We start from the raw sequence: 27,147 nt of genomic DNA, 5'->3' as shown, positions 1-27,147 counted from the left end.
GCAAACATGTTGCAAGGCTCAAGTAAAAAGACTAAATGCATCCCGAACTTTGAGCAAGAGGAGCAGATGTCACTTAAACTCAGAGACCTGGGAGGAGGAAGAGACAGTGGTCAAAATAGAACAATGCACCGTGAACACATCAGCCAACAGTGGACTGTAGAAGGGAAGAGCCCACGAGACTCTTCTTCTCAGTATCTATGTTAACTATAGCTAATTATTTTCTCCTTCAGGCCACAGACTCCATAAACAGTTTCTTCTTCCTCCTCCTCCTCCTCCTCCTCATCCTCCTGCATAATCACAGCTCTACCATGTTAATCCATGCGGAAGCTGTGATAGTTTGCTTTTGGAGATGATTAAACCCTGTCAAAATAGCACCAAAGAAACCATGAATACCAAACAGGGCCCTGCTGACTTTATATTTTATTTTTCGCTCAGATTGTCAAGTGTGAAAATTGCTGAGGAGGGAAGGCTACATCTTTCTTTCTCTCTGCGGCCATCGCAACAGCAGCCGTGTCCCTCCGGGCATGACTGTGGGCAGACGTCGATGGAGAAAAGGGAGACAGATGGAGGGGGAGGGGAGGGGTGACGGTGAAAGAAGTGTTGACAGAAATGGGAAAAAGGTGACCACTGATTTCACTGATTTCACTGCACATCCCTCACCGTTATCAAAAACAAGATCTCAGGCAATTAAACTCATCGTTTGGCCCTGTGGGGACACTGATGTGGCAATGACAGATAAGCATGAGTTCACACTGAGCATGCTCAGAGCAGTTTACTTAGTCTCCTTTCAGTTTGGTTTATTTGAGTGAGAACAGATGATCACATTCGACCTTTCGTGGCGGTAAATAAAAAAAAAAAAAGAGGCTCGTCAGTTTTAAATCATTTCACTGACTGAGTCATCAATATATGCTGTGAGAAAAGGGTAGCCTAGGCACCCTCATGCATAATCACATCCTGCAGCCCTTCCTGGGGGATCCTGCACAGCCAGATGGGAAGCCTAATCCCTCCAGTGTATTCAGTGCCCGCCTTGGGGTTTCCTCCAAATTGCCCTCACTAGAACAACTCCTTAGGGACGCATCCGAGAGGAATCCTGATCAGACGGTGGAGCCGTGAACGGACTCGTTTCAGGATAAAGAGGCAGGCAGACCTTTCACTCATTTATGATTACTCATTGTATAGGACAATTTATAATTTAATGTGACTTAACCCTTTAACACCGAACACCATCGCTGACAGATTTTAAAAAAAAAAGGTGTGGCGTTTTTTTTCCCACAGATCCACTGCCCTCTACACCGCGTATCTGTGCGTGGGGAAGAACAAAGGAGCGGATTCACGGGCTTCCTGTAACAGCGCGAGTGAAATTACCACAATAATCACATGTTGGCTGTGAAGCACAATTTCTCAGCTCTCAGAGACCATTTGAACTTTTGCGATAATACACAGTGTCTTGTGCAAACGTGTCTGCATTATACGCTCGGTGTTGAAGGGTCAAACTGAGCCATGATAGTGGCCCATCGTGCTAAGCCTTGCCAAAATCCTTCTCTACACTAACTAACACTAGCCAGCATGCCTGTGTAGGTTCTCAGTCATCCAGGTCATGGTACTTAAGCACTTCAGGCAACTGAACTACTCCTTTAGGTTCTTGAAGACATTTCACCTCTCATCCAAAAGGCTTCTTCAGTTCTAAAGGCTGATGGGGAGTCACATTGGAGGTGGTACTGAGAGCCAAGATGTGAATTCTTTAAGAGATGTTCCCCCGCCGTGCCATCACGTGAGCAGTTAAGGAAAAGGAGTGAGTCGGGGTTCTCAAGACTGTGTTAGATGTGAATGATAGCTGGCCAAAGAAGCCTCTCAGATCAGAGGCGAACGATCTTGCTGAACACAGAAATCCAGCTGCTTTCTGCCGAACTGCTTAAACTAGGTAATATAAAATATGAATGTAGTACAATGTGGTGGTACAATGCTGCTCTCTGCTTCAGAAAATTAAGATGAGACCTTAAAGAGAGTCTACTGTAGTGGATCGTCACTGGTTTGTGTAGTCAGTCTATTTCCGTTCATCAGCATCATCCACTTCGCAGCTTCACCTCCCTCCTCTGCCTCCAGCAGGAGCAGAACCAGCACCCCCTGAGGCAAAACTTCTCCTCCTCCTCCCCACTCTGCACTCCCCAGCTGACCCAGTTTCCCCACACTGAGTCAAAGTCGGGAAAAGATGCAGAAAATTTCCCCTAGTTCCATGGAAAAGTGAGGAAGAAGAGCAGAGAGAGACAGAGACAGAAACCTGCCCTTGAGGGGGAGGAGACAGCCCAGGGTATTACTGAGTCCTTCTCCCAAAGATAAGGATTAGCTTTGATCTGACATAAATGCTTTGTGGCTCAATATTCCCATACACCCAGTCGCTCTCCCTTTTGCCTTCCTCTTTTCTTCCCTTCTGACTGCAAAGCCTTTCCTCCACTGCTTTACATCACATCATGCTTTTCACTTTCCAAGCAACTTCTTTCCTTTTCCTCCCTTTGGCCTTTTCCTTTCCATGCATTTTGTGAATGTCACAGATGAAAATAAAGCCACATAATACAAAAATATTCTATTTGATTTGCTTGGACTGAATAGCGTACCTTGGACCGTCGTACCAGCAAACCCGTCTGAAACAGTACGCTGTAACCCGACGTGAGAGAAAAGATGGCTGGCACCACATATGGGAACAGAAAGTCGGCAGTTCGTGGTTCCTCCAGTCATTGAATTTTTACTTTTTGCTTTAATAACAAAAACTTTATTTTCTGCCTATAGACACTTCCATACTGGCAAGCACAAAGACTCGTGGGACTCCTGTAGGGATTAATGACTTCAAATCATTAATTTCCTACTGCTGTTATATTGTGTTTTAGACCTTGAAGCTGTCTCACACATCCACAAACAAACAATGTTTGTGTGGCCGGGAGCATTATTAAGGTTCAGACAGTAACAGGCCACCAATGCTGGGACTCCTGTAGTGATTATTGACTTCCGGCCTATTTGTGTTCAGGGTTGTTCAAATGTTAATTAAAGTCATTTTTCTGTAGCTGTGTAGCGCACGAGGCCTGAAAGGTGCTATAAAAATGTAATTTCAATACACAAGTACACAGTTAATACAGCTCTCTTACTTTGGCTCAGAATATTAAGTTAGTGTGACTTTTCTCATCTTTTATGTTCCTCAGCTGAAGTCTTCTGACATATTTTGCAGCTGTAGGTACAAAAAACACTTCTGTCCCAGTATGTGGTGACTTCATTAATCCAGCTGTGCACTTGGAGAAAATGTCTCTATGAAAGACATATGACTGATATCTGTGGCAGTGAGTGCACTACATGTATTTATTTTTAATCCCTGAATTTGTTGTGTACCCTGTAATGTTCCATTCATACCATACATGAAGAAATGAAATTTTTGTGACATGATTACATACAAAATCTTCACAATGAGGTGTCTCCCTCTCATTCACACATATACACCGATCAAGCATAACATTATGACCACTGAATGGTGGATAATGCTGATTATCTCTTCATCCTGGCACCTGTTACTGGGTGGGATATATAAGGGGGCAAGTGAAGCAGGAAAAATGGGCAAGCATAAGGATTTGAGCATTACTGGTCTGCAGGGGTCAGGATCTATCAAAAGTGGCCCAAGGAAAGAACAGTGGTAAACCGGAGACAGTGTCACAGGCAGTCAGGTAAGTCATTAAAACCTCTACAGGGGGTGTGAGAGGACAATGTGTCACAGCCTCACACAAGTGTCCCAAACAAGCCACAAAATTGCCTAAAATCATGAAACCCTTATTTTCTGCAAGAGTGAGTGTCTGCATGAAAGAGGCAAACTGATGTGTACTTGAATGCAGTGTGAGTGTAGGCCAGATGTGGAGTAGGGTGGGGTTATAAATCAGGATTGGGTGATCTTTAGTTTACATAGATGTAGAGCACTCAAGTCCAAGCTCAACAGTGGTTTTTCATATTTAAAAAATATGGGTCAGATGCAGGGCCATTTCAAGGTTGCTTTCCCTATTCTCCTGAGGCATGAGGTTGCATACTTTTATCTTACAGTGAGGGTAAAATGATTTTTACATCTGTATAAAGAAAGCTATTTAAATGTCTTTTGTTTGTTTTAATGTTACAGAAGAAAATCAGTTACAACTCTACTCTGAGAAGCAGAAACGGCTGACAATGAGGATAATTTATTTATGTCGTAGGTTAATTTTCCAAAATTCTGCCAGCATCATGTTCTTGTTCTCGTTTTTATTGTTCCTTCAAACTGTAGGCCACGCAGCATCATTTTCTCAGTATGTCTCTCAAGGAGTGCTCTGAGGTCGTGAAATAACAGCGAGGAGCTGGAGGACCAACCACGGCTGCAACTTAACAATATGATTTATCGATTCAACTGAGCTGTAACCAGGACAACCTGGCTGACCCACTTACTGTCACACCTACATACTGTGGATACACAAAAACAAAATATCCCCGAAAGGGTTCAGGAGCAGCGTTAAACAACAGCGACCTGAGACTGAGGAGCACCCAGAGACTGTTTGAAGGAAAGTTTTAGCCTCTGTGTGTGAATACACTGCGTGGGAGGAGGGAATGATGTATGATTTAGTAATGATGCAGAGTGACTGAGCGGGGGCCTTCATCAGCCCGACATGCCTGAGGTCCTCTGGGAGGGACCAACAGAAAACGCACATCCCCTCCTCCCTCAGGGCCTCCTCACACAATCGAGGAGGAGGAGAGAAGGAAAATGTGCTTGTCCTCACAGACAGTAGTTAAAAATAACCACAACAGCCACAGCTCCACATGGCCGACATAATAAAAAAGGTGGAAGCAGCGTGGAGGAGAGTGCTGTTAATCCGGTGGTTTGCTGGAGACAAAAGAGCTGATGCGAAGGAGATATCTGAAGGGTTGATGTTTTTTTTTTTTTTAAACATACAACTCAGGTGACAGCAAATAAAAAGCAACAGCTCAAATCAACCAGAGACAAAAAGATGCTTGACCAGGCAACGTTTTTCCAATCTACTATTGTCCAGTTTTGGTGTAGCCTCAGTTTCTTGTTCTTATCTGACAGGAGGGGAACCAGGTGTGGTCTTCTGCTGCTCCAGCTCATGTGTTCTTCTGCATTCGTTAGCTCTAATGAGTATTTGTTTGAGTTACTGTTGCCTACCCATCAGCTCGGCCATCCGGCCATCTCCTCTGACCTCTAGCATCAGCAAAGCATTTTCACCCAGAGAGCTGCTGCTCACTGGATATTTCCTCTTTTTCAGATCATTCTCTGTAAACCCAGCTGATCTACTGGGAAAATCCCAGTAGATCAGCAGTTTCTGAAACACTCAGACCAGAACTTCAGCAAGTCATTTTGACCATGTCTACATAGATAGTTCCTGCCAATTAGATATCTGCATAAATGAGCAGTCGAGCAGGTCTACTTCATAGTTGCTGGTTAGTATAACTCATCATTTGTGTCCATCTGAGGTAATGTTTTAGCTTGTTTTTTGCCATTAGCTCCTTCCACAATAAAATGAGAGGCCACAAAAACAAACCAGAAAACCCTGATTAACGTGTTTCTACAGCAGCTCCAGCTTCAGAGAAACTGTAACAACAATGTTCCTTCATGGCCTTTTTAGCCCAACAAACATGTTTGAAATGGCAGCGTTATCTCCAGGGTCACTGCACACTAGGTTGCTACTGATTAGTGTGTCCTTGCTGTGGCCCAGCTGCCATTGTTAAAATTTATAAATTCAACCTGTGAAAAAACAGTTTAATCAAAAACCACAGACTTTAATGAAGCTCACTGTTGGAACTCATCTCTAACCCTCACTCCACGGTCCTTTTTGTGCCCAAATATTCACCTGTCTCGCCTTCAGTGCCAAATAAACTGAGCAGAATAACTGCACACCAACAGCTCCGGCTTGCCACCATCATCCTTTTAATGTATTCCTTGACATGACAGAAAAATGGGGATAATGCCTATCATCACCAATGAACGGCAGGGCTCTTCGCAGCAGCATAAATGTTACAGTGCGAATAAACATGCCAAATCAAACGTGCTCTCCTCTGCCATGTGTCAGGACTGCAGGCGATGTGCTGAGGCAGCATTTGCATAAATCTGCTGTGTGGATTTTCTCTAGCACACATCGCAAGTTTGGACGGCAGTCAACACGTCTCCTACAGAGTACATTTAACTGAAACTGAAGTGGTCATGCAGGAGCTGGTGGGGTTAAAGTTCAAGCAGCCGTGTGTGTGTGTGTGTGTGTGTGTGTGTGTGTGTGTGTGTGTGTGTGTGTGTGTGTGTGTGTGTGTGTGTGTGTGTGTGTGTGTGGTCATCAATTAACTTAAACTGCAGCCCATTTTTCTTACGTGTGTCCTTGAGAAATGTTTCACTCTGTGTGCTCAGAAGTCTAGTACAGAGTGAGGACCAACTTTGGACTTCATGAAGATAAAGTTTGGGCATGGATGAACTACAGACCAGCGGCCAAAGAGCTGAAAGGTTGTTAGGACCTTTATCGTGCTGTGTGGTATACAAGTTATAATTTCATGCAGGATATCATCATCTTCTTGCTGCACCACATCTGCCTCTCACTGTATCTCTAGTATCTCCCTCTGCATGTCCTCCTTCACTACATCCATGACTCTTCTTTGATCCACCTCTTTTCCCCCTGCCTGGCGGCTCCATCTTCAACTTCCTTTGCCCAATAAATCCACCATCCCTCCTCTGCAGATGTTCAGACCATCTCAGCCCTGAGCCGTCCCTCTGATGTACTCATTTCTAATCCTGTCCATCCTGGTCATGCCCACTGAAAATCTTAGCACCTTCAACTCTGCCTCCTGTCTTTGTCAGCGCCACCGTCATAAAGCTGTACTGCTGCTCGCTGATCATCACCTCTCTTCTTAACCCAGTTTCAATAACTCTTTCCCATAGATTCCTGGTGTGGCCTCTGTAGTTGCTAAACCTCTGCACATTAACCTTGTTCTTGAACCAGTGCATGCAGGATATGAGGTTTTCAGGTACCAGTATACCAATAAACAGAAAAGGCTTTTAAAGTGGCACAGATGCCACTTATTACTGTCACTAGTAGTGTTGAAAAGCATTTTATTAACTGTTCAATCTTTTCACACTAAATCAAATAAATCTCTCTTTGACAGACCAAGGTAATCGCATAAACATATACTGTTTATAACACAGACAGCAGCACGTTTCTGAAGGTACATTGCCAACAGCCATGCTGGGTAATGTCAGGTAGCCAGGTTAACAGCTTGGAGGGGCTCTGTGCTGCTTTCAAGAAAAGTAAAGACAGATGGAGAATGAAGAAAAGAAAGCAGAGATGCTGTGGACTCGGCTCAGACAGCTCCACCCACACGGGCACAGGGGGCCAGGTGAACCAAAGAGAAAATGTTACTCAAGGCTAACAGGAGTTTGTACCTGATGACAGAAGAATTTCTGGGAAATTTGGAAGAACAAGTCCAAACTGAGTTTGTTTTTAAAGCTTCTTGCTGTGAGGAAAGCGCTAACCACTGCTGCTCCAGTTTAACTGAACCTGAGTCACCAAAGTGGACAATTTCTCTCTGCGTCTTTAAACATATATTATGGACAAACGTTAGCTGATACTGCTGCATTTGAGTGTTTCTCTCTGTGCGTCACATTTAATGTGATAGTGTTGCACTGTGTACATGTGTGTCAGCAGAGCAGATGGAGCCTCTGAAAGAGGCCTGTGCAGCCGACCACTGCAGGACACATTATGGCAATTTCTAGCTTGAGAAGCCAGAGAGCGTCAAAGCTGGCAGAGCTGCTGGATGGCCTCCCTCCACCTCCCCACTCCCCTCCATCAGCATGGATCTGCCTGAGCATGACTGCCTGTCACATCAACTCCTGCAATGCTGGGAGGTCATCCAATGAGAACCGACTTCATCCAGTACATCATTCCAGGTACAATAACAAAGTCTGACTACAGACTTATAATCAGCTATAAAATGGGTTGCTACATTATTTAAAAGCCAGTTAGAATTTAGACTAAATTAATGTCAGCCTCATTATTTATACAAGACCAGTTCACAACAATATTCTCAGGTTAATATTGGAGAAGGGAACTCCAGTGAAGTAATGAATAACCAACCCATAAACTGAAAACTGATCAAATCTGGAATTTTAGGGCACCATTCAGGCTCAAACATGATATCCAGGCTCTTTTAACCCTTAGATTTAAGACCAGAAAACAATGACTGTTTTACTGCAGCCATAGACTCTATATGAAAGATGAATGAAGCCACCATGACATCATCCACTGGTCAGTGAAGTCCCATCATGAAGCCTTGAGCTGAGAATCTGGCCGTCGCCATCATGAAACTGGATATGAGCACGATGCTGCTTTACCCACTTTCCTGATTGTAACGAGGCCCATAACTTCCAATATGATCATCATGTTTTACTGTTTAGGAATTTAAACCAGTGCACTGACCCTGTAAAAATCATCCATCCATTTTCTTCCGCTTATTCGGCTGGGTTGTGGGGACAGCAGCCTAAGCAGAGAAGCCCAGACCGCCCTCTCCCCAGCCAAATTCTCCAGCTGATACAGGGGGACCCCCAAGGCATTCCCAGGCCAGTCCAGAGACATAATCTCTCCAACGTGTCCTGCTGGGTCTACCCCGGGGCCTCCTCCTGGTAGGACATACCCAGAACACCTCGCCCAAGAGGCAACCTAGCCCGAACCACCTCAACTGCCTCCTTTCGATGTGGAGGAGCAGCAGCTCTACTTTGAGCCCCTCCCAAATGGCTGCACCCTATCTCTAACGGAGAGGCCAACCTTTGGAGGAAGCTCATTTCCGTCACTTGTATCCAAAATCTCATTCTTTCTGTAAAATCATCAGAAATTATTTTATTGAGGTCCAGGATTGAGGGAGCAGAGGACTGTTTTTCTGCTAGCTATTAAAAAGAAGGCAGGTTTAAGTCACTTTCAGGATAGCTTCACCTTCCAGCCCGTGAAGCTTCGTCCATCTTTTAAACTGCTTATGACTGCAACACACCTGCATGCAAACGTACTGCTCCTACTCTATCCCTTCAACCTTCATGGAGGTCACACTGAGTCCAAAAATGTATTTCTGCAAAACAAATCAGCCCCCCCCCCACTCTTTGATGAGAGGCATCTCCAGCCTGAGAAAACATGTGATTAAAGGTGATCGCTGCGACTTCAGCAGCCAGAGGCTCGATCTGCGTCTACAGATTCAAATAAAGATCCAGGAGGTGGGAGATAAAGGCAAGCGCAGCAGCTAGGGCCAAACTTCAAACCGCACTGACAGTTTTAATTAAGCTAATCTGCTTACAGAAACTATGTAAATGAGGATCACTTTGAATTATTAACAGTGGGACAGCAGCGCTGTTAATATTTTATGTCGTTTCCTGAAAAAAGTTTGAATGATATTTGAAAAACAAAGAAAAACTTTCAGAGGTTAATGTGGTCTTCAGATGACTCATAGCTCATAATGTGCTTTTTTTCTCCTCTCACGGCAGAAATCATTTTGTACCATCAGGTCTTCAAATGGAGCACATCTCGCCGTGGAATGAACCACTTCGATTCACTTATCAAATAACAGAGTTCACAGCTGAGGTGATGGCATTTAAGGACGGGCCTTGGGGCTGTTTGAAGAAAATATAAATAAAAATCGCAGGTTCATATGGGGAAGAGCTTTTCTCCCTTTTTTTGCACGTGCGCGCATCTGGATTGGTTCGTTTTACTTATGACAGGAAGTGGTAACCCCTTGACCCCAGATCTCTCGCCTCACTGTGAGCTCATTGGAACATCAGTAAGCGGCACAGCAGGAATATGTGTGTGTGTGTGTCTGTGTGTGTGTGTGTGTGTGTGTGTGTGTGTGTGTGCGCATTAGCAGCATTTCCACTGCACGAGCTTTAAAAAGACCAAGCTTGAGTTTTTTTAGAAGCTCAGCAGGGAAACATTCACGAGGAAAAAAAAGAAAGAAACAGTCAATTAGAGAGTCATCACACGTATCGCCTCCTCTTCAACCTGCACCTCGCCTCGCACATCCATCGACGGCAGCGCTGCCAGCTAACGCTTTCAAGACTCTGTCAGTCAGTTTGAAGTACGTTTGGGAAACGTGGCACGTCGTTAGGAGGCGCGGGCTGTCATATCGTGGATGTTTTGTCAAAGCCTCGCTCCGAGGGCGTCGGGGAAACGACCGGAGGTGTTGAGAACTGATGAGGTGACGGCGGCATATTTTTAGAGCTGCCCTCAAACCTTTACATGTCACCTCGTCACCATTAACACCTCAACATCGTCGCCGGCACTTTGACACGTTAATTATGGGCGAACCCAAACAAACGTCGTCTACACCCACGTGCACAAGAAAACCGGAAGCAGGCCTGAGGAAAAATTCAGCATATTTTACTGTCATTTAATCCTTTCTGGCAACGTAATTATTTCACAGAATGTAAACAAATATTTAGATTGATGCTTTTGTCCAGATTTGGTGCTCAGTATTAATTGCTGCAATAAGGAAGAGTCTGAAGTGTAACTTTAATTTCTCTACAATAATGACATCAGAGTTTAACTGGTTTTTTAGAAGCCTGAACTGAGAGACCTGAGACCTGAGAACTACGGGAGAAATGTGCGACAGAAAAATGTGTTCACTAATTAGGTGAATGTGTAAACAACTACACTATGGAGCTACTACAACTTTATGCAGTGAAGGAAGGAGTGGAAATAAGCTGCACAGTAGACATACCATAAATATAACAATTTAAATAGAACTACAGTATCAAGTAGCCTGTAGGTGAAGGTGTTGAAATAACACTGCACAGGAGACAGAAATGAGACTGCATGGTAGAGAGGCAGGAAGATCACATGCTGATGAGTTACTGGAAAAGAATGTGTGTTTTGGTCAGATGTTTTGTGCCTGCAGGACCCAGATGAGGCCGTTAACTGGTGACAGCGAAGGGCACAGAAGAAGGAACTGATAAACATGCTACACGTGCCCCGCCATACAAGGCAACATCTTGCATATTTCAGTAACTGTGTAACAGGGTTGTCGAACCCTGTGTATGAAAAGTGAACTAAGATAGAGAGCGGTGTCAGACTTGTGTGAAGCTGCACCGACTGACTGTATTAGGCAGCTTTGACAATTCTGAACCAGAGTACTCTGTAACACTTTGTGTGATGTGTGTGTGTGTGTGTGTGTGTGTGTATTAAACATCCCCTTGATTGTGATCCAGCATCTGACGAGTGAATTCTTCCTGATTAATGAACACGCAGGGACTCAGGGTAATTCGGGAAATATGTTTTGTCCCTTCAGTAGACAGAGGAAAAAAGGAGAAATTCTGGAGAAAATTTTGCAAAATGTTACAACTTCATGGTTCTTAAAACTCTGAAGATATGTTACTGTATCTGCCCACTTGGCTCCAGCCAGTTCAGGTGTACTCCTCGATGTGCTCGTGAGCTGTTAAGGGCAAATGTGAATTTTCCAACGCAGCTATGTTCATGCAAACAAGGCGAACCTTCATTTTGCATTTGGTGTGAACGCACCATGATGGCAATATAAGCGTTAAGGCTTTAAAATGATCCCTGGTGGGGATTCTTCATCAACAACAAAAAATGTAACCAACATCATACAAATACAGCAACTTGTTGGCTTGTAGTTCAAAAATATCTCCCACCTTCTCTGCATTTCATATAACACATTAAAAAAAAGTTTTTCCATCTGTTCATATGCCAAAAACTTATAAAACAATAAAAATGTTCATGTTGATGAACAAGCTCAGCAATTCATGCTTAACAGCAACAACTTTCATGGTAAGGTATGATAAAATCTAGCCTGTAGTGAAATGTTAAAACTTGTGCAACATTAAAATGTTATTTAAATTAACTGACACGAGTCAGCTGTTACTTAAGGAGCTACAAGAGACAATACTGACATGCTGCATTTTGTCTTTTCTTCTAAGAGAGAAGAAACAAAAGACAAACCGTAAAGAGCAGACCATAAAATTTGTGAAACAGACAATTTAAAGTATGTAAATTAATGCTCACAGTTGTAAAGGGGAGCCTATTAAGATAGTGAGATTTGCACAGCCCCATAATGCCCCGGAAAAACACAACATCTAATTGTTCTACTACAACAGAAGCTGATATGACCTCCTGCAGAGACAAACAAGGCAAACTAGAGTCTAATTAGAGTCTTTAGGATCTCTCAACAGTCAACAAAAACTCACCCAGACTGGAGCGGACGGGAATCCAACCTGTTTCGATCAGTCGTGGTGCTGAATCATGTAAATCAGGTCATGAAGGATCTCTGTTAGAAGAAAAGACGAACAAAAGACATCATGTCAGTACCGTCCCTCCTTTAACGGCTGCCTCTGCGGAGGCTGCTCCTCCTGGGAATTTCTGACAAATTTCCAGGCAGATGAGATATATAATTCCTAATGGGTCAAACCCTGGGGTCCCCATACCCAGCTGACACACTCAGAAACCCCCCAAAAGGTCCTGATTCCATCACCAAACCACCTCAGCTACTCCAAACTCCTCACCCTGTCACTAAGGCTGAGCAGACAAACCTCAACCTTTGGTCTCTACGCAAAGCTCATGTCCACAGGTGAGGGTTTGAAAACACATCTGCTAGTTTACAGTCTATTAGAACTTCAGCTGCTGATGCTTCAGCAGTCCACCTCTCCAATTCCACAGTGACCTCTGAAAGTCATCTTTACAGTCATTATTAGCTCTCAGACGTGTCCTTTTCTGCTGCATAATGTTCCCAACTCTTCACTAAGAGGCAGTGCACAGCTCCTGTGTTATCCACAGCAAGTTTAACCTTCATACATTAATGTCCTCCCTGGTATAAGTTGGATTTAAATGGTGGATTATTTTCCTCTACAGAGTGGCGTCCTTCCCATTAGCTGTGATCATGTCGAACCCCCATTAAAGGTAATGCATAACAGCCACTTTCCATTTAATGCAATCAAGATTTGAAATGACAATTAAACACAGGAACACCATTGTGAACAACATGAAAGGGCTCGAGGAGGCTGGAGTGGCCGGAGACGACAAAGCTGTAGGATGATGAGTGTGTGCTGTTGCCAAGCAATAGGTCTAAAGACAGAGATGTTAGAAATGTACCGAACCGTGTCCTTTACCAATGACAGCTCAGTAATCCATACTGTATACTGGCATTCAAGTACATCTGAGGGTCTGGAAAAACTGCGAAAACACATCTCAGTTTTTGCTTTTCATATTTTTCCCTTTCAACACAACATTCATGCATGTTTTTCATTAAAAAGAAAGAAAACTTCGAAAACAACTTCCTGCCAATCTTATTTCTGAGAAAGCTGGCAGGTTGGGGTTACATGTGTGCGAACAAGCTGGAATATTTTCTGACACGGGATGAAAAAGAAACGTGCACTGCTTTGACACTTGCTCGAGGGTTTTCTGTTTGGCATCAGCAGCAACAACAGGTTGTTTTCCCCTCCAACTCCTCGCGGAAACGTGTAATGCGATTTCCAGCTCGGCTCACTTTCCTCTCTCACCCTCTTCTCTGTAAATTCAGCACGTGTTGACTGGGACGGAGGGAAGTAACAGCTGTAAACCGCTGAGAGCAGGGCGGTCACCTTAAATCCCAGAGTTTTAAGGTACTGGTGCAAATCAATGCTACTTTTTGATGAGTGCACTGAATAAAAAAGTACTACATAATCACATCTACTGAAATGAAAGAGGCTCCCCTCTTTTCCATCCTTGTGGCCATTTTTTTTTCTAATTGTGGTCTTTCTTTCTTTTCTTTTTGCTCTTGTTCATCTCAGTTTTGCAGGTTAAGTCTTTTTGTGTCTCATTGTTTTTGTGGTTATACATCTCTTCGGGGCTGGTTTGAATCTTTCTAGTCAGCATCCCATGAGTTTTCTTTTAGGATGTTATTGTAGAGTTTTTTTTTTTATAATTTCTTATTGTTTTCTTGACTTCCTTGTGTCTTTACATCTTCTCGAGGAAGTTTTGCATCTCTTGGGACAGTTTTGATTTGTTTGCCAGGTTTCCTTCATATTAGTTTTGCCTTTTGAAACGTGTTGGTTTTGAAGGGACAAAACATATTTCCTGAATCACCCTGAGTCCCTGCGTGTTCGTTAATCGGGAAGAATTCACTAATCAGGTGCTGGATCACAATCAGGGAAATGCTTAATACACACACACACGTCACACAAAGTGTTACAGAGTACTCTGGTTCAGAATTGTCGAAGCTGCCTAATACAGTCAGTCGGTGCAGCTTCACACAAGTCTGACACCGCTCTCTATCTTAGCCCACTTCTTATACACAGGGTTCGACAACCCTGTTACACAGTTATTGAAATATGCAAGATGTTGCCTTGTACGGCGGGGGACGTGTAGCATGTTTATCAGTTCCTTCTTCTGTGTCCTTCGATGTCGCCAGTTAACCGCCTTATCTGGATCCTCAAGACATTGGACCAAAACACACATTCTTTTCCAGTAACTCATCAGCATGTGATTTTCCTGCCTCTCTACCATGCAGTCTTATTTCTGTCTCCTGTGCAGTGTTACTTCAACACCTTCACCTTGTTGTGAAGATTAATGCTGTGATGTGCTACTTGGTACTATATTTCTATCTAAATTGTTATATTTATGGTATGTCTACCGAGCAGCGTATTTACACTCCTTCCTTCAGTTTCCACAGTAAGGCACAACTTTTACTTTGAAGGCCAACAAGCTGGACTAAAACTGTGAAAGGTGCAAACCGGAAACTGAGAGTGGCGAGTGGTTTGTGAGTGTTTGCAGAAAAGTCGCCGTCTTCCATGCAAACACCTCGACTGCAGCAACCTGCTGATGACCAAAGCAATTGCAGGGAGATTTTAGCTGGAGACAGACAGCAACCGCTCGCCAACCGGTTGGGGAATGCACATTTTTCCTTAGAGACTGGAGGATGCCAGGGCACTGCCAACCTTAGTTTGATGTGCTCTAGCCCCATCAGCAGCAATTTTCCCCAAACTAGCAGGAAAATTAACTTGTGTTGTAAAATGCAAAATTAGGCACTAAAAATTCAATGCGTGATTTTATGGTAACACATGAAACAGAACTGATTCATTAAGATAGTGACAAACCAACAACCTTGTTATCTTGACTCCAACCTCAAATGATGTGCAATGATGCTATTTTGTTCAAGAGAACATCCTTGCTGTACCTATGAATCGATTGGCTTTTTTCCTACCTCTAATTATCAAAGAATAATCAATGCCTTTCACTCCACAGACTTAACCTTAATTATCAATCAATAGTGCTTCTTAGCAGCAAGCAGGCTGCAGATATGTCAGGGTAAACCCCTCTGTCTGTCTCTGTGTGCTTGAAGATATTTTTCAGAAAGCCCCCTCAATAACTTTGTCTTTCAGGCATGTTGACGTAACTCTATATTATAATCCTAAATCCTTTGAGTATAAACCAATTAAGACTATTTAATCCTTCTGTTTCAAGTGCAAATTGAAATCTTAAAAACAAGGAAATAGAGGGAACACCAGAACAGAGTGCAGAAATCTGTAAGTAGCAGCTGCAGTGTCTCTGGAAGGACAAAGGAAAGCCGCCTGTGTCGGAAAACTGCGAATTAAACAAAACTCCTCAAACACATTCTGCATTAGGGAATTAAAGGACTATGTGGCCAGTTTAAAGATAAAAGTGTGTAAAACAAGTTAAAGTAAACAGTATTTCCTGAAGTCTTGCATGCTGTGCCACCTGCTAATACAGTTTGGACTTTGAGAAATGACTGGGATGCCCCATCACCCACCCACCCACCCTCCCCTCCCCATTCATCTCTTTTAGTGAGACAGCGCCGAGGCTGAGGACACATTTGACACTCAGCCAAGGAGAGGAATATTTCACCGAGACCGATGTCAGCATGGACACCTCCAGCTGGCGAAAACACAAAATGAGTCAATACCCTGATTGGCATGTAGCTCCCGAGTCAGGGGTCAGGACGTCCACTAATGAATCCATCAGGATGCACTGTAAACTGATACAGTAACCTCCTGGTCTCTTTAAAGAGTCAGTCCTATCAAACAAATAACAGCTAAGATACTGTGTTACCTGTGATCAACTATAATGTTTCATTCTATTAGGAAAGGTGACGGATCCAACATTACAGCCTTTTGTACATTTTAAACCTTTGTGATATTTAAGTCTAATCTGGCAGCTTTGTTGGAAGCTGTTTGGATAAACTTTAGATTTTATGACCAGTCAGAAAAAGGAAAAATACAAAGCAGTGTTACTGTAAAAGTAATGGCTCCAACCTAAAACATCTAATAGTAGATGTATCATGGTACCAAGAGAAAAGACCCAATGTAAGAAAAGGCAGACATAACAAAAGGTGAGCCCTTTACTTGGATGGTGTAGAAAATAGAATCTGTCTGAGGTATGAGTAATAAACAGAGGCACAACAGACAAATATGAGGAGAAACACAGTACCATGCACTCATGGGTCACTTCATTGGGTACATCTGTTCAGCCTCTTGTAAATGTAAATCCCTAATCAGTCGGTCTGAAAGCAGCAACTCAGTGAATTGAGGCAGAGATGACCAGCTGAATTTCAGCATCAGAATGACAAAGAAAGGTGATTTAAGTTACTGTGAATGTGGCGTGGTTGTTAGTGCCAGACAAGCTGATCTGAGTATTTCAGAAACTGTTGATCCACCTGGGTTTTCCCACACAACCATCTCCAGGGTTTACAGAGAATGGTCAGAAAAATATCTGGAAAGCCCCTTGTTGATGATGCCAGAGGTCAGAAGAGAATCACCAGACTGCTTCATGCTCACAGGATGGCAAACAGTAACTGAAACAACTCGTTAGAACCGGGGTGTGCAGAAGAGTGTCTCTGAACGGACAATAAGCCAAACCTTTAAGCAAATGAGCTACAGCAGCTGAAGACCACATTTGGTGCAACTCCTGTCTGCTAAGGCTAAAATTCCCACACGCTCACTAAAACTGGACAATAGAAGACTGGTTTGATGATTCTTGATTTCTGCTGCAGCATTCAGAGGGTACGGTCAGAATTTGAACTAAGCAACATGAAAGCATGGATCCATCCTGCCTTGTAACAGCAGTTCAGGCTGGTGGTGGTGGTGTAATGGTGTGGGGGATATTTTCTTGGCATACTTTGGGCCTTTTAGTACCAACTGAGCATATTTTAAACACCACAGCCTACCTGAGTATTGTTGTTGACCAGTTCCATCCCTTTATGACCACAGTATACCTATCTTCTGATGGCTGTTGCCAGCAGGATAACGCACCATGTCACAAAGGTCAAATCATCTCACAGTGATTTCTTGTACGTGAAAATTAGTTCACTGTGTCAGATTGCCTCCACAGTCACCAGATCTCAATCCAAGAGAGCACCTTTTGAATGTGGTACAATGGGAGATTCCCATCATGGATGTGCAGCTGACAAATCTGCAGTAACTGTGTGATGCTATCACATCAATGTCGACTAAAAGCTCAGAAGAATGTTTCCAGCTATGCCATGACAAATAAAGGCAGCTCTGAAGACAAAAGGGGGTCCAATCTGGCATTAGCAAGGTGTAACTAGCACCTTGGACAGTGCCTACGTACACACAATCTACTAATTAGAGACTAAGACATAAGTGAGGGCAAAGAAATAATTAACAGCAGCTGAGAACAAACAGATAACCCGGGGGAGGGGGGAGACAGAGACAGGAAGTAAAAGTGCAAGAGACACACAAAGAAAAGTAGTTTCCAAAAGGCACAACAGTCCAGTAAACTGGAGTTTGATCCGAGTCTAGGATGAACTGAAAGTAGCTGGAGCTTTCCAGTTTAGCTCGAGTATCACGTGATATAATAGAGGGTAGACTGTCTCCAAAAACGTTCATCTCCTTATGGGCTTGATATTTTTTACAGGCCTCATTTTAGTGCGAATAAAGACTTTTTGTTTTAATCTCAAACCTCAGTTTGTAGAATGCGCCTGTCGTCAGGCCTGCACAGAAAGTGCTGAATCCTGTTTTTGGTGCAACTGATCAGAACAACTGAGACATATTGTAGATAATGTCAGTGCTGAATTGAGGCACCCTTACAGCTTATTTGATAGAGCAGGTAAGACATGTCACTTTTCCCTAAAAGCCAGAATCTGTTATGATCCCCACTGAAGCAGCACTCTGAGCCAACCAGGAGAGATACACAGTCTAGATCGCCAAAGTGTTTCAGACCAAAGACGGGGAGCTGCAGCTTTGACAACTGTTTGCACATTAGTCTCAACACACATCAAGAAACATGCCGGCTCAGCCTCGAAGCCTCTCCTCTTCCTGCAGAGGTGAAAACATGGGGATGGTTTTGAAATAAGAAGCAGTCTTCAGTGATGTATGGTGACTGTAAAAACAGCTTTGCCAGCTCTAAAGAGACTCCTCTCCAGAGAAACCTTGGCATGCATAATTCCCACGTTAAGGGCAGCTTTCAATAGATTCTGTTGCAATCAGCCTCCAGAAAATGTCCCCAGATGTTGCCAAAATAAAAAGGCTTTGATATTCCTACATGCCTTATCCCTCACTGGCAAGCACGCTGTGTTTAAAGGGAGCGTGAAGTTGATCTGTCTGACAGCTGAGCAGTGACATCAAAGCTCCACAGTTCTCACATTTTATATCAATATATGAGCAGTTTATAACAACATACACAGGGAGGCAAATTTTATACAAGCTAGATTACGAGTCAGATCTCAAACACACTCCTGCTGCTCATTTGGACATCCTCTCCGCATCCTATCAGCACTCACTTAAGATAATGGGTCCTGCTGGGGAGGATGCAAACTGCAGAGTGAATCTGGGAGCTTATGCATGTTAGTGAATGGGCAGGTGAGGCAGATAAAGGGATTTAGAAAAGGACCTGCAGTGGCAATTTGTCAGGATTAAGCCTGACAGTGTGTTGTTGCCGTGGTGTCAGGTGTTGTTCATTACCCCCGAGATTGTCGGGGAATCGTGGCGTTGATCTGCGAGCACGTCGAGGTCATCTGAAGCTGCACCTTAATCCCGAACTCCGGCACAAAGCACAGATGGACCCAACAAAGGCTGCAATTTCTCTTTGTGTCAATAATCCAAGACTTTTGAAAGTCTTAAAAAAATAATAAAAATCTATTTTATATCAACCTGTGGCCATTCGTGATTCTTTTCAGTACCACTTAATTTACACAAACACATTCACAAAAAAGAAATAACGATAATAAAAACTGCCAGAATGAAAAGTGTTAACATAAGGGGGTGAATTAAGTTTCATTCATATTTTATATATACTATATATAGTATAAAAGTAAGAAAATAGCAAAGAGATGGTAAGAACAGATATCCCTAATAAACTCCACCCGCCTTCTGTTCTAACATTCTATTTGTGCCAATCAGAAAAAAGTTAGCTCAAAGGGAAAAGGCTCAATATGCCAAATGTAGCGCACTGCTGCAACTGTGAACATAAAACACACATAAACAGGGAACTAAGGTTTGGAGGGTTAGTGGAGTTGAAGTCGTTGACGTGTAATCATGCACTTCTGTTGGCTTGCTACACAACTATGGTTATGCCCATACCAACCCAAGCACGCCCAATCTCATCTGATCTAGGAAGCTGAGCAGGGTCAGGCCTGGTTAGTACTTGATATGAGACTGCTGTAAGCTCAGGGCAACTGTGGCTCAGCAGGTAGAGCAGGTTCTCTACCAATTGGGAGGTCGGTGGTTCAATCCTCGACACCTCTAGTCTGCATGTCAACATATCCTTGGGCAAGATATCAAACCCTGAATAAAATTTGGACCCCTGCTGTTACTGCAACATAAACTTGCATGCATGTCCATGTCACACCTAGGATAGGCAAACTGTGACATGCACATGGGGTACCAGTGTGTCTATTACATGCTTTGCTGTGATGCTAGGTTGATCTGAAATTATACCATCCACAACACAAGGTTAGCTTAGTAATATGTGGCTGTGTGGTTTGGGCTACGCACTATGAGAAAGTCCTAATCCTGAGCTTAATGTCTGCACTGAAGGACTCATTACTTTCAGAAGCTTTCAAGTATTTGGGCTGTAGTTAAAATATTTGGGCTGAATTGTATACCATGGGTTGTTACTGCATTAGCTTTCACTGACATGCCAAACATGTAAAATGCTGATATAAAGCTTTAGTTTTGGACAAAAGCACTGAAGCATTTTTAAAAGATAAGAATCCAACACAGTAGATCCTCGGACCTGAAAACAGGACTCTTTAACAAATGGCTGTTCAGTTTGTAAAAGGAAATAATGAAAAACATTTGTTCAAATTAAATATATTCAAATGTTGCTTTTGCTATAGTAAGAACTTTCTCTAATAGTGTCAGCTGCTGGTTGTTTCTGTTGTTAAGATCCTTTGCAGGGTAACAGAGAGTGAAGGCTAGTGGGTGGAAAAAGACAAAGAACAAAATGAGAGCAGTGAGGCTCATGTGATTGTCTCTACAGCTACATGAGCTGAATGAGGCACCTTCGACCTGCACAGACATCATGCAGACAAACCTGTGATTACCTCCATCTCCAACACCACTCTCCCCTGTAGATCACCCCTCTCTTTAAAGCTTTACAACACACCAGACAAGAGCCCCGCAGCTGAGAGAGCTACTACAAAAAACAGGCAAATGTCAAACATAAACACACACGCACGCACACACTCACAGCTGACACGCCTGACCTTCAGCGGCGTCTCCTGAGGCCAAACATGCGAAAGGGTACCTGTGCACACATGCTTTCAAGGTGCCTCTGATGAAATTGGTTCAGCCTCACAAAGCTCCCTTTGTAAAGCCAGTTCTTGAACACGGCGGTGGACAGCTTGAGGAAACAATTGGTTTCCGGAAAGACCTGCAGCTGATGGTGAGAGCTGTTGCTGCAGTGGTCAACAGCATGTAGCCTGCTTTAAAAATAAAAAAAAAAAAAAACACCTGAATGAAGAGAAACCAGAAGGACATGCTGTACTTTAGCCTGCAGAAGTTAGAGGACATGCAAATATTATGCACAAAGATGTCCCTGTGTTTGAATGCACCACTTCCTCCTACACACTGACAGTAATACATTGCAGTGGCTCATAAGAGACCAAAGAGAAACCATCATAAGCCAGTGTGGATGAAATCCTCTAATTTGTCCTCTGTTCTCTCAAGGACTTTCATTTTGTGTCTGCAGACAAACTTGACCCAGTTTTCCGTTTAAACCAGATTTTGTCACTTTAATTGTGACATATAAAAAAAACTATATAATATACTAATGTATTCACACATCATCATGTCTGAATATATCAGTAGATTATATAGTTTTTATAGATGTCAGTGGAGGAGTTTAGGTATCTTGGGGCCTTATTCACAAGTGATTCAAAAACAGGTGATTGCCAGAGGGATTGGGACTGTGAGGAGTGATGTAGACACCGCACTGGTTTATTGTGTTGAAGGGAGCTGAGCATGAAAGTAAAACTGTCAATTTACCAGTTGATCTATGTTCCTACCCTCACCGATGGTCTCAAGCTGAAGGTAGTGACTGAAAGAATGACATAGCGGACACAAGCAGCAGAAACAAAGCTTTCTTTGAAAGGCGGCTGGGCTCAGCCTTAGAGACAGGGTGAGGAGTTCAGCAATTTGGAAGGTAGACCTAGGAAACACTGGAGGAGAGAGGTCTGGACTTCTCGGATGGATGGATGGATGGATGGATGGATGGATGGATGGATGGATGGATGGATGGATGGATGGATGGATTTCAGACACTGGTCAATCAATTCATTGGACGTGGGGATTGAAGAGAATTTGCAACTACCTGGCAACCTAAATGCAATCAGATCAACAAAGCATCAGAAAATGACTCATCAATCATTAATTTCATCCTTTTGTAAGACACAGACTTCCATGTTTGGGATGTGCTGCATTTCTTTATCACACTTGCACAGCACACGCTGTTCTGTGGCAGCAGCACAGGTGTGGATGGACGGTGGTGAGGAAAACGAGCTACAGTAACACCTGCTGAGGCATTCTGCACAGCAACCTAAATGTTAATGATTCGAGCAGCTGGCGAGAAAATGGACAGGATAACAAGCTCTGACGAGGCCTGTCGAGTTAATCAATGGCAGCGACATCAGGTGAGACAGTCGTAAAGGACCAGACAAACAGACCAAAGGTGCAGTCAACGAAGAGCACAATGCCAACTCAGCAAGCGAGAGCTTAGCAGCCTCCAGCGAGAAGGAGGAAAACTTCTTTTACTTAGGCAGTGTCTGATGAAATGCATCACATCCACTCCAAGATTCCTCAAATGGAAACAGATCTGAGGGGGGTTCACAGCAGGAGCGTCGGTGTGTTACAGAGCAAATAAATCAGCCACTTGGCATCAAATGTCGTCAGACTGACTGCGGGCATGTTTCAATCAACAGGCCAAGGGACGCACTGACAGCATGGAGGGAAAACACAATGATGCCCCAAGACTACAACAAGCTCGAATGAGATACGAGACGCCAGGAAGAAAGACATATATCAAGCTTTCAGAGTGAGAGACATCACCAGAGGATGAACTGAGTGAAGAGAATCCCACAAGACGTGAATATGGGTCATATTTCTGGAGCTGATAATCACGGCAGTGTTAACATGCTGTCACACACGCAGTTCAGCGCAGAGGCTCATGAATATAAGAGTCATCTCAAAGCAACTTTTATCAAAAAATGACCTGATCTGTGATAGCAAGAAGGAAAGAAAGTGAAGGTCATACTGTGATCTAAAGTGCCAGTCAAATTTAAATAAGATTTAGATCTCAGTAGATAAGTCACAATAAACTGAGATATGTGAAGGCATTTTAATATAGTTCAAACAAAGAGCAACAACTCTAACTCATGCTTACAGAAACACGATTAGATGATTAAGGTAAAGAAGGTACTTAAACTCAATTATTTTCATGAAAATATAAAGGGGCCTATTATGCTTGAACCCTAGAGTAGCTTTGCATGATTTACAGTCCAAAATAATCCTTCTTTATCTGATGCTGGGCCTTGGTGCAGCCCCTCAGTTTATCTAAAACAAGCTGTTCCAGCTGCTCCCCCTTTAAGCCAGCTTTCTTCTGATTTAAACAGCAGGTCGTGGTACTTCTGTGCCCGAGATGACCATATTAGGGCTATCTCCTCTCTTTGTTATCACAGAGAGCCAAAAGTAGGAGGAGAAATAAAACTGTTGGAAGCCTAAGCTTTAGCAATTTTGTCTACATATGCTAACCTCATTATCTAATACTTTGACCATGTAGCAGCAGGACATTAAGGAAGAACATATTTGTGATAGAAAACCAAGGGACAGGAGACTCACTGGAGAGGCAGCTGAAGGGCACAGAGGGTCTTCGGCTGCCTCTCCAGTATGTCCTCCTTACAGTAGCAACAGGAGACAGGAAGGGCCGGGGCTAGCTTTTTACTTTTCAACTCTACTGTCAGACATTATTACTGTTTGTATACCAAAATATTCTAGAGTCAAATGTAAGGCCATCTGTCTGACAGCTGAAGTTTGGCCAAAATTAGGTCATGCAACAGGATAACAATCCCAGGCACAGCAGCAAATCTATAACAGAACGGATGACAAAAGAATCAAGGTGCTGCAGTCGTCCAGTCAGAGTCCAGACCTCAACATGGTTCAAATGTTGAGGTGGGACTTTCAAGGAATGTCCAAATGGCTCCACAGTGAGAGACTGATAAACACACAGAAAATTATTATTTGAAGTTATTACCATTTTAGTGGTTAGTGCCTTTAGTGGTTTTAAAAGCTGCTGAATTATTGGGTGTACTTAGTTTTTCACAGGACTGCACAGTAGCTCAGAAAATGGAGCTTTTAATGGGATTAACATTCTGGAAAGTTCTACTTTACCACAAAACCTACTAATTAAATTTGGTACCAAAAGTAATCTAACAACAAATTAGAAAAAAGCATTATAATAAATATTTAAAAACTATATAAAAATAATAATGAACCCACTCTCCTGGATGAAAGCTTTGTGGATTATTGATTATGTTTCTCTGTCACCTGGTGTTTCCAAAGCTTATTAATTGTGAAACTCACACAGATCTCAGCTCAGTCAGTTTAATCAGTTGCTCCAGATGGCATTAAGAGAGAATTAACCACAAGTACTAAATGTGTACTCATGGTTAGCAGGTTGGTGGTCTTAAAAAACAGTCGTCCAACAAAAGATTATTACTGGTGAAGCAGCTTTCTCTGCACTGAGGAGAGACTCACTAAATGCATGACTGAGCAGAGTAAATCTACAAACCCATTTCAATTAGAGAAGGCTGGAAACATCTTTTATTCTTTTGCTTCCAATATGAGATTTAACTGCAGCTAATGGGCATAATTTGCACACGAAACACCTGCCTGGTCCAGCGTGAAGTAAACACAATCAGATGAGGCCACATATAGACATCCATGGATACCTCCGGGATTTCAAAAACAGCAAGAAATATTTCCTGAGAGGATTTAAAAATGTATCAGTACCACTTACAGATTCAGTGATTATCAAACCTGCAGCTCACAAAATGAAGACTCCACCTGTGCCTCGTTATCTACTGTTTTCCACCAGTGATTTTTTTTTTTTTTTTTGGCAGCAAAGCTGAAAACTATTTCTTTTCCCAGAAAATCTAGGAGGAAAGCAAGGAGGTGGTTTGTTTGATCTGTCAGCCAACTCCTGCTTTTGCACAGGCCACCTGAGGAGTGGACAGATTATCATCGGCAGGAAGCAGAGCTGCGGGATCGGTTCTCAACCTGCCGAGTTTCGGCCTCGAGATGCAGGCAAAGCTTTGCTTTCATCAAATGCCTCGCAGAGAAAACCAATCCCAAAAGCTGCAGTTTGCCATAGCAGAACAGAATAACTCATTTCTGCAAAATGTTAAAATTATAAGAAGTAATGGCAGCAATATAAGATACCTTTAGAACAACCACATTGTCTGGTAAGAATCAAGGAGCTGCACGGGTATGATGATGCTTTCACACAACACACAAAGCTGTATTTTCATTTCAGGCTGAATTCAAGCTCATCATCATCATCATCATCATCATCTCTGTAGCTGAACTTCACATGCCTGCAGCTCCAGACTCCAGTGACAGCTAACTTTAATGCCCAGAAATCCTGCAAGGTGACATCAAGTGCGCACAAGCACAGCATGCTCACGTTAGCTGTCCCGGCCAAAACCGCGAGGTTTTAAACCAACAAAAACCGCAGCGCGCACACACAAACACAAAACTCTGCCAGCACTCACAACTCCTTAAATCCAACTTGTCCTTTCCTGTGAGCAAGGAAGTATTTGTAACACGTGCCGGGATTTCATTTGGAGGGACCTCATGTGATCATAGTTAATGGGAATGAATGACACTGAATGATCCTCTGCTTTAGCACAGGCTCATTTTGTGATAAATGCTGATACGCTTGCAATATTTTCATAGAAAAACACCTTTAAAAAGGTAAATTAACGTTTGTGCCATCTGCCATTTTTTAGTATTAGGAATCTGTTTATATCAGGTACCAACACACAGCCTGTATCTAATACAATATTAGGTGAGAGGCTGTTTTTAAAAAGGGAACTATTAGCTCTTTATGCAGCTCCTCAGATCATCCTCTGTCAGAAACATCTCCTGCCTTTACTCTGTGGGTGTGCTGTGCCTGTAGCACGGCAGAAATCCACAACAGGCTGATGTCAGACCAATCTATGCCAGGGTCAGATGTTGGTGATTTAGAAGTTTTCCTTCATCTAATTGCTTCATTTAGGTCCCTCAACTTGCCTGTTTTTTCCACTTAAAATTAAAAAAATTAAACCCAAAATGAGGAATTTAAAAAAAAAAAAAAATCTAAATGTTTATTGGTTATTTCCACTTGTTTAACACAAACATGGCAAAGAGGTCCAAATCTGTGACTCCAATTAGCAACGGTAAGTCTCAGCAGACACCACCTGTCAATCAAAGAGGCCACGCCCCTAAATCCAATGTGAAGATGAAAGAGATTACTATCCATACGGGCTCAAACTTTCAGATTTATAATTTTCTACCACTCTACCACCAGTTCAATACATTCTAATAAGTATGGATGAAAATTGAAATCAGACAATGCAACAGGACCAGAAAAGAGAAACATCAGGGATATTATACATGGATTTATTATGTAGAAAGATGGGGAAGCTGGAGCCTGCTGCCGAGGTGGAGGACAATTCGACGTCAGGCATAGAGGAGGGTTGGGGCACTGAATGAGTGTGGGCACAGCAGTGGGCATCAGGCTTGAGTGGCCAGTGTCATTCAGACAGTCATACGAACGGGTCTCAAAGTGCACTGAGCAGATGTACTTGTACAGCACATTGTTAAGGGACAGATCAGCTCTGCAGACATTAACGATCGACTTCAGGCACCTTAAATATGAAGAAAAAACACAATGACAAACCTTCGAATAAACAATACAACTGGAATTTCTGACAGCAACAAATAAACTGGAAGTCACCAGCTGCAGATCGCACATTTGGAAACCAATTTATTTTTGTGCTAGTGATGTTTAGGTAACAAAATGCATCCTATCCATGCTCCATCTGCACAGGCTTCAGATATAATTGGAAAGAACAAAATAATGTGTGTACTCACATGTCCCTGTCTTACGTTGGGTGAGGAAAGCAATGAAAACAGACATTTAAGCCCATTCTTGGATCCAGATCCCATTCACTCCAATTGCAGCAGTTAATGGCACTGCATGGTGCTTGTTGGAGCGTTGGGTTTGATTTCTCCATTTTTCGATGCCTCTGGGAGCAAAACAAGATGGCGGTGCTTTGGGGAATGACGTCACTCACAAACTGTCCCGAAGCGAGGTTGTGCATTCAGTTTGGTTTATATTCTGTTGAGCATCCTGGCTTAAAGCTCATTTATTAGCCTTACAGTCTTTATAAGCAGATAATATAATATTGCACCGGCTTTTGCGTCATCCACAGAGCGGCAGTTTGACACTTCTCCCAGGTGAACATAAGTACCGCCGTCTAAATACCACCTAATTTCTTAGAGAATTCAGCAGGTGGACGTCCTTTCCATCCGCCATGTGGATTAGCAGCACCAGGTGCAAAGTGCTGAATGTGAATACAGCCCCGCTGAGGAGGCAGCTAGCTCAACAGAGATATCAATAT

At 43.0% G+C, this 27,147-nt stretch overlaps 1 protein-coding gene across 2 annotated transcripts in view; it reads right to left on the bottom strand.

Annotated features, from left to right (window-relative positions):
* The window catches only part of rnf152 (ring finger protein 152), a 55,355-nt gene that overhangs the window by 5,161 nt on the left and 23,047 nt on the right, over nucleotides 1-27,147 (bottom strand). Inside the window, exon 2 of one of the 2 annotated variants that reach the window (XM_030756976.1) lies at nucleotides 12,224-12,303. The exons of the other annotated variant lie outside the window; for it this stretch is intronic. The gene's annotated coding sequence lies outside the window, so the exon portion shown is untranslated. The remainder of the gene's footprint in view (nucleotides 1-12,223; nucleotides 12,304-27,147) is intronic. 2 annotated transcript variants of the gene reach the window in all.

This window comes from Archocentrus centrarchus, chromosome 20 (genome assembly GCF_007364275.1).
Source record: "Archocentrus centrarchus isolate MPI-CPG fArcCen1 chromosome 20, fArcCen1, whole genome shotgun sequence".
Lineage (NCBI taxonomy): Eukaryota > Metazoa > Chordata > Actinopteri > Cichliformes > Cichlidae > Archocentrus > Archocentrus centrarchus.
The sequence above is the reverse complement of the archived record's forward strand: the minus strand, read 5'-3'. Positions and strand labels throughout refer to the sequence as shown.